Genomic DNA, 8,493 nt, shown 5'->3' with positions numbered 1-8,493 from the left:
TTTTTGCCATTTTTTCTGAACCACTAGCATTTTATAACTTAAAAATTTTTAGAGAGAGAGGGAGAGAAAGAAATTGCTGTAAATTAAACTAGGAAAAAAAGAATTATTCCATCAAATCAAATATGGAATTTTCAGGCAGTCAATCGCCCATTTAATTCTCATTTCAATCGTTGTCTTGTCCTTATGCCAGACATACGACATCAATGATCAACTAGCTAATGTACAAGGTGATCCCAACGCGGTGAGAAATTAATTAAAATCATTCCTTTTTATCATAATTTTGGACTTACATGCTTGATTTAACTCCACCTTTGGTTGCTCAAATAAGACATTTTTTATATGATGGAATTAGAAATGGAAAAAAAAGGTTTTGACTAGATGAAAAGAAAGAGATTTACTATTTTTCTATTTATATTTGGTCAAAATATGAATAAGATAAAAATATAATGGATGGACCATCTCAAATGACTATCCTCAGTAATTTCTTGATTAGTAGAAATTATTTGATAGAAACTCTTTAAACCAGTTATAAAAAGAGCAAATATTCAATAATTGAAATAATATACTTTTAATTACAAATAAGAATACAAACTAATTTTGTAATTCAAATGTTTTGTTCAAGGCTTAATATTATTATTTATCCTTATAATTTAGTCAAATTTTAATTTTGATTCCTTAATTGGTTTTAGTCCCTATAGTTTCATAAAAAATTGATTTCATTTTAATGATGGGTTCTTTTTTTTTTTTTAGTTCCTATACTTACACTTAAACCAAATTTTTACGAAATTATAAGAACAAAAATCAACTATCTAAAACGACAAAGAATAAAATCAAAATTTCATCAAACTGTAAGAAATAGCACTAATATTAACCCCTTATTTAACATTTATCTTGTAGTTCAATGCATCAAAGTAGAAAGTGGCAACATAGTAATTTCTACAGCATCACATTCTCATATAGCTTAATTTCATTCAAATTAACATGGAATCCCCATTCCAAAAGCTGTAGGAATGAGCAGTACTAAAGAAATGGAATTTGATTTTCATTATATTGCATATTACCAAACAAACAAATACATATAGATATGGAGCATGGACATATGGTACATAAGAAACTTTAATATAAAAGCAGAAATCTTTAGAAAAGAAATAAAAAAGCGAAGCAATAATAAAAGGGCGAAGGAACAGAAAGTGAAAGTAACAGTGGGGGGTGATGTGTGAATGATTGCATTGTTTGAGTTTTACGCTAGAAGGGAATATGTTGTTTGGAGAAGCATGTGCCTCCTGTGGATACTCTTCTCATCACTTGACATTGAAAGCTCATGAGTCAAACACACCTACTTTATTTCTCCTCATCAATTCATTGTATCCATTCATGTTTACCTCATTTCCCAATTAATTCAAAATAAATAACCCCAATTATTCTCATTTCTTGCAAATCTATTTTTATTTTTCGGCTTCATCTAATGGTACTTAAATTAGGATAAACGTTTTCTTTCCTAATAATTAATATGTGCAATATATACCAACCATCATGTGTTGGTCCTAGAAGAGAAAATGAATAGATCCCACTTAAACATGATAACTTTTTTTTCCCACTAAAAAAAGGTTTAGGTGAGTTGGATTTTTGAGACTTACCAAGGATAGGGTATATCCTCAGGCTTATAGAACATTTATAGAAATACTTACAAATTACTTAGTGGCGAGATCATCATATCTGCGGTGATAAACTATTATTGGCATGATAACTTGATTTCAAATCAATACATACAACAATAAAGTCTTATCCCGTCAGATGTGATTGCCTATTGGATCGCACGACGTCATAGAAGTCATAAAACTCTATCAACGACTATTTTGTCTTCAATATGAATACAAAAGATGTTTCTAAGGTAGTTTTCTCCTGCCCAAACTTGATAGAAGCTTGAGACCAAATTAGTTGAAAGTTGTGGAGATTTGTTTCATCAATTGTTGGATTTAGTCAATGAATTAATTAAATTACAAATAAAAGAAGACAAAATGAATTTTGACATTTTTGGCATCTTATTCACACCCCTATAGTTTATGTCTAAGTTAGGACATGTGCATATAGTCTATGGCAGTCACATGCTCATGGGTTTGGACCCTATTTTTGGGTCACCATATGACTCTCCATGCATGGCAGTCTTGCAGGGCAACAACCTCAACGCCTGTATTTCTACTTATTTTGACCTCCCAAGTCTCTTTACAATGGACTGCATACTTATTCATCACCTTGTTTTGTGCAATAAATAAAGGAAGAATATATATATATATATATAGTGTATATAAGTAATTTGTTCTGAAATTAAGATATTTACAAGACTTCACCATTGAAAAATCCATAAAACTATTTGGCTTCTAGTGAGCGCGCGTGCGCGCACACACATTTGATCATGCTCTTAAGTAGTGTTGGCAAGATAATACGGGACTAATTATATCTTCGTTCTAGTTTCTAAGAGCTAGACTTAAAGACAAAACAAAACTAGCCAATGTGAATTAACACAAATAACTAATTATTATTTTAACACAAATAATCATATCATCAGTTATGAGGATTTGAATGAACAAAGATGGAATGAAGAGCGATAGCCCAAATTAAACAAAGTTAGAGAACAAATGAACAATAAAGAATTAATCACATCACATCTTTAACTTGAAATCTTAATGATCGAATTTATGAATCATTTCATACTAAGTCGAATCCACTCACATTTGGATAGTTTAATTTAACATAATTCCTTTTAAATTGTATTCAAACTTCAAGTTCTCGGTTGATAGGCACGTGTTAAGGAATTTTGGCGTACATCCAAGAGCTATAATTAAGTAGTTATGTTATAATCACTATATAAAATCATATTTGCAGCTTAGGCTTGTAATATTAAAGCTCCAGATTAGTCCTCTTTAGGTGCCCATTGCACATATTAATGACTCTCGTTTGGTAAAAATGAAGTGCCTCTCCCTTCTTGCCAATTTTATCAAAAGCAAAACATAATTAGGAAGTTCAAATAATTATGCTTTAATATTACTTACACTTTAATTTAATTAAACAAAATCTTGCAACGCAATCCAAAACATTATAAAATCTTAACTGTTCTAATACGCCCCCCAGCGCCCCCAATACACACTTTCATTACTCACACAATATATACTAGCTTAAATAAAAATTCCTTAGATATTTATTATATGCATATTTTTATTGAAGAATTTAGATACACACACACACACACATATTTAAGAAAAACTGGACTTAAAATTATAAGTCTTGTAGAATGTCCTAAAGTCCCTTCAAATACGGATGGAGTTTCAAAGTGATCCAAAAGTGGCGCAACCGCTTGAAGAATTCAAAGTCAAGAAATAGACATGAATTTGTACAATGCACTCATTACATTCAATATGGTAATATAATAGACTTGAAAGTGAGAATATAAACTATGACTTGAATATTATTAGCACATTTGTATGTTGGTAGGCTTTGAACCTGAATAAGGCCTAAACTGGGATAATCTTTTATATATACTAGCTTTTACTGGTATATTATTATTATTATTATTATTATTATTATTATTAAACTATTCAAAAAGAGGTGGTAGAATCATTGAATTCAGATGATAAATGAATATCCTATCTTGAAGTTGAACATGCGTAGTGTTACCAGGTTGATATTTAAATACTAATTAATTTAGGCTGTATCTCCCACCCCTGATGAAACTTGTTTGCCCACAGTATGAACATTCTAATAGTGAATAATGTTTTTAATGAATAATTAATTCTTTATTTGGTTTCTAACTAATGTATTTTAGTTAGGCCCGAACTAGATGTATAAATTGATTAGATTCCATATACATTAGCATTAACTAAGTTAGTTAATCAGTTTTTCACTGCTACTACCTCTGGTCCTAATTATAAGAGTTAGTTGACTAATTTGAGGAGATTAAGGAAAGAAGTTAAGTTAGTTATTTGTAACAAATAGGTGTTGTCTTTCTTAAAATATCCTTACTAATCAAATGTATTGGCTAGAACTACCATTGTTAGAAGGATTACTTTGAGAAAAAAATACATAAATATGCGAGACAAAGTGGATTGCGATCTTATATTTAGAATTAAAATAAAAGTCAAACAAGATCTTATATTAAGGATCGGATGTAATATTATATTATATCAATAGTCAAATGGCCATTATTACAACGTTTAAACTTAAGACTAATGTTGAACATTAGACCCATCATTGAATTGGTCGTAAAAATGCTTAACCTTTTTGGTGAAAAAAGATTAGATGATTTGGATCTTGAAAATCAAAGCTCATTAAAATCGAACAGATATTGTAACTCAAAAAAAAAAAAAGCTTATAGAGATATATGCTAGTAAATTTTTTTGGACAATCACATAAACGGCACGCTAAATTACTAGCCAACAAAATCCTCATGTTAAAAAGTGAGATTTTGTGGGGAAGAAAATATTACAAAGTTATATCTAATTATATAAACTCAACAATACTCAAATTTAACATTATATGATCATAGATAAATATATATATGTTCGAAACTTAATTAAAGTTATATTTAATCTACGCGTTTGCTGAATACGGCTGTTATTGTTTGGTCTTAAAAGCATGATTAGTTAAAACTTAAAAGCTGAAATACCAAGAATGGTATATATATGTTATCATGTTAGATTTGACCACATAGCGTCCTAAGGGAAGAACCATTCAACACTTGAACTGGGCGAGGCCGCCATCAAAATGTATAGTGAAAAAAACTACTAAAGTGAAAACCAAAAAGCCAGCTTCAACAGTCAACTTTTTCATAATTTGTAACATTAATAATTAACGTATTTACCTCAGATTTTGCAATACTAATTTTGTACTCGATCCTTTTATGGCACCATTGAAATAAAGTTTACCCATGAAAGTAAATAATACAATAAGCTTGTTTTGACCACCACAAAAACAACCAACAACAGCCCTTAAATCATACTCTCTTCTTCTAGTTATAAAGTATTTTCAGTATATTTTGTATAGAATAAAAAAAAAATCTTAAACTATACTAACTCTTTCTTAAAATATAATAACTTTCAACTTTATTCGTATTTAATATATACACATTAAAAAAAAAAGTATCTATACTATAATAAATAAAGAATAAAATATTATATTCATACTAAAAATTTAATGACGTATAAATAAAATCGAGAAATTTTTTTTTTTTGTTTTTACCTTATAAATAAGACAAGAACCAGAAGAGATGATATTAGGTTGGTAAAAAACTATCTATCATTATTAATATCTGCCATTGTCTAGTTCCCGTTGCGTCTTCAATATAATCCGTTAACAATAATTTTCAAAGCTTTCTTATCATCAGAATTACGAATATTCACGGCAAATGCATCAAAAACTTCAACTTGATCATAAAGACCAATAAATTAATTCTAACTCATGTTATACTCTTGACATCATTCATATATGCTACTTCGTCTAACCCTAAATAATAAGACTTAGATAATTAATTTAAAATAATTAAAAAAATCAGTTAATTTAGTTATTTATAAAAAATTGTATATATTAGTTCTTTTAACACATTTAATCTTTATGAAAACCAATTTTTAATATATACAATCAATAATAATAATAATAATTTGGAAGAAAATTTATAGATGTGAAGGACAAAATGAATTGAGTTACCAACATAAAAATTCTAATTAATTTTTATATTTATGGCCAAATAAAATGTATTTCAGAAAACTGCCGTGTTGAGAAGTCACAAAATGGAGATATGAATAGGAACATTGAGTGGTGTTCCTTGAGGATTAATCTAGAACGCACTAGGGGAGATCGTGAGTCTGCGGCCCCATCAGTACGGCGTCGTAAGTCAAGACAGTTGACACCCCGGACAGGAAATATGACTTTGAAAACGACGTCGACTTATGACAACTAAGATGCGGCACAGCCACCCTAACGTCAAACACCCACTGGAGAGGAGTTATTATTCTCTGCGCGTGCTTGTTGCTAGCTATCATCACGCCCTGACCTAATTGCCAGTCGCTCTTTTTAACGACTTTTATCGTCGTTTTTAATGGAATGCTTTTAAGTTTTAACAATACTTGGACTTATTATAGTTTGAAGCTTGACGGGGTTCCTTCTTGGCCTAAAAAGTCAGGTTTCATTTGAGTATAACTCTGAAATTTTATTCTACTAACTTTAATTATTTATTTTTGTCTCATGAGATACGGTCTTATTCTAATTGGTGATAATTTTCAATTGGTTTATGTTTTGCATTGTTATTTAAGTCGGTGGTACTTACAAATTGGGTTTGATATATTCTTTACTTCCTTAACTATTGTAATGAAGCACTACAACCTTTTATCCACTATCTTCAGTCCACAATACAAGCAGGGCTAGTTAACTAATTTGAGTAGATTTAGAAAATTAGTTAAATTAGTTATTTGTAATACTACTTTCAGTTCTAATTATAAGACCTCATTTGTAGTGTAGCAAAGATATATATTTTATGAAAAACAATACTTATTTATTAGTGTATTACAAATAAATGATGTAATAAATAGTAAATAAATGTTGCCTTTTTTAAAATATCTTTATTAATCAAGTGTATTGGCTAGAATTACTATTATTATAAGAACTATCTTGAGAAAAAAAAGATAAATATGAGGGACAAAGTGGATTATGGTCTTATATTTAAGACCAAAATAAAAGTTAAACAAATTCTTATATCAAGAACAAGAGGTAACATTATTGTTTTACTTTTCTCTGAATGTTGGGAAGACTATTCCCTAATTAACCGCTCTCGTCTGAAAGAAATTAGCCTCAAATTCAATGTGATTTGAGGGTAGTCTGATTAGTTTCATCTGAAAAAAACTGTTTTAATACGAAAACAATTAACCATAGTTGACTTTACCCTATTGCTTTCCTCCTTTGTCTTTAAGCTGGCTTTATAATAAAGCAGTCTCCACGCTCATCCCTGGCTTCTCATATTCCCATGTTCATGCATGCCAACTCGTTTGCTAGTGTGAAACCCTTGAAATATCCGAAGAGTTTAAGGAATAGTGCAATCATGTTGTAATACTGTGTGGATTTTAAAATAAGACAACCTACGTGAGAAACACATTTATTTTTTTTCCAAGCAAGGGGGTGACTTTATAAATGAATGTAGACGTTTTATGTGTTTGAAATTATATTGTTAGTTATATCTCCACGTCTTGTCACCATCTTCCCCGTCAAATAAGTAGTGCTTCTACTTTAATTTGTTTGAGTCGTTGTAAACTCATCAAAAGCTTCGATTTATTTTTTTTTAATACATGGTTGATCACGATCCTATATTTATTTTCCTTTAATAACTAAGTCAGTTCTCACGTGTTACATAAAAATTTAAAGCAAAAATATATTAATTTTATATATAATTTTAGCTCTATTTTTTTAATTATCTAAAGTTTTTTTTAAGTCTTATAACCTTAACATTATTAGTATCTCAAATGATACAGAATTCCAACCACTATTTCTGTAAATATATAAAGTTGTCAAAATTTTTAATGTCTTTTTATTCAATATAACATTTAATTATGAAAAGATGGACGCGGAAATGTATCCATCACTTTTAATATCATCGATCCCCCAGTTCATATTCATTTACCATCTCTAAAATCTAGCCAATTGTGACTTGCTTTCTAGTTGTCGGCCGCGTATTGTTTATATATTATTAAAATAAGAGTTAGATTATTAATTTATAAAAATTTAAAAAAGAAGAAGTTAATTTAGTTATTTATAATAAATAGGCGTTGTCTTTCTGAAAATATTTCTATTAATCATTTGTGTTGTAATAATTCTTTCAATCACCATAGAAATTATTTAGGAGTAAAATAAATAAATATAGGTTTTACAAAATAAATATAAAAGATAAAATAGATTAAGCTTTTATATTTAAAACTAAATTAAAATTTTAATTAAATCTTATAATAAGGGTATGGGATTATTTTTTTAAAAATAGTTTGTATTGGATTATTCAGATATGCGAATGCATTAAGTGAGATATCCATAATTTTTCACCATCCAATGTTAAACAAGAACGGATCTGTGTTGGCATGTTGAAAACATTAACGAGGTAATTGGTGCTTCAGTCTGACATATTTAAATAATAATAAGAAAAAAATAATTATCAATCTCAGGTATAAGGAAAAATTTAGTTTATAAGAAATGCAACTTGATTTGTAAATATAAAAATTTGACTCATGTACATAAATTGTTAAATTTTACTTATAAATATGCAAATTTGGCTTATGAGAAATATAGTTTTCAGGGCTCTTCATGTTTAATTTTTTTAATCTGATAGTTGTGAGTAATTTTTTCTAACAATAATTGTATGTGCTATAACTTAGTGGTTTATACTTTATGCTAGCTAAATGTTAGGTCATCTTATGTACTTTTATTAAGTACTTTTAATCTTTTATTAGCTGTCCATGAATGAAT

The sequence above is a fragment of the Neltuma alba genome, unplaced genomic scaffold (assembly GCF_004799145.2).
Source record: "Neltuma alba isolate B1F8T4 unplaced genomic scaffold, ASM479914v2 tig00013670_pilon, whole genome shotgun sequence".
Lineage (NCBI taxonomy): Eukaryota > Viridiplantae > Streptophyta > Magnoliopsida > Fabales > Fabaceae > Neltuma > Neltuma alba.
The sequence above is the reverse complement of the archived record's forward strand: the minus strand, read 5'-3'. Positions refer to the sequence as shown.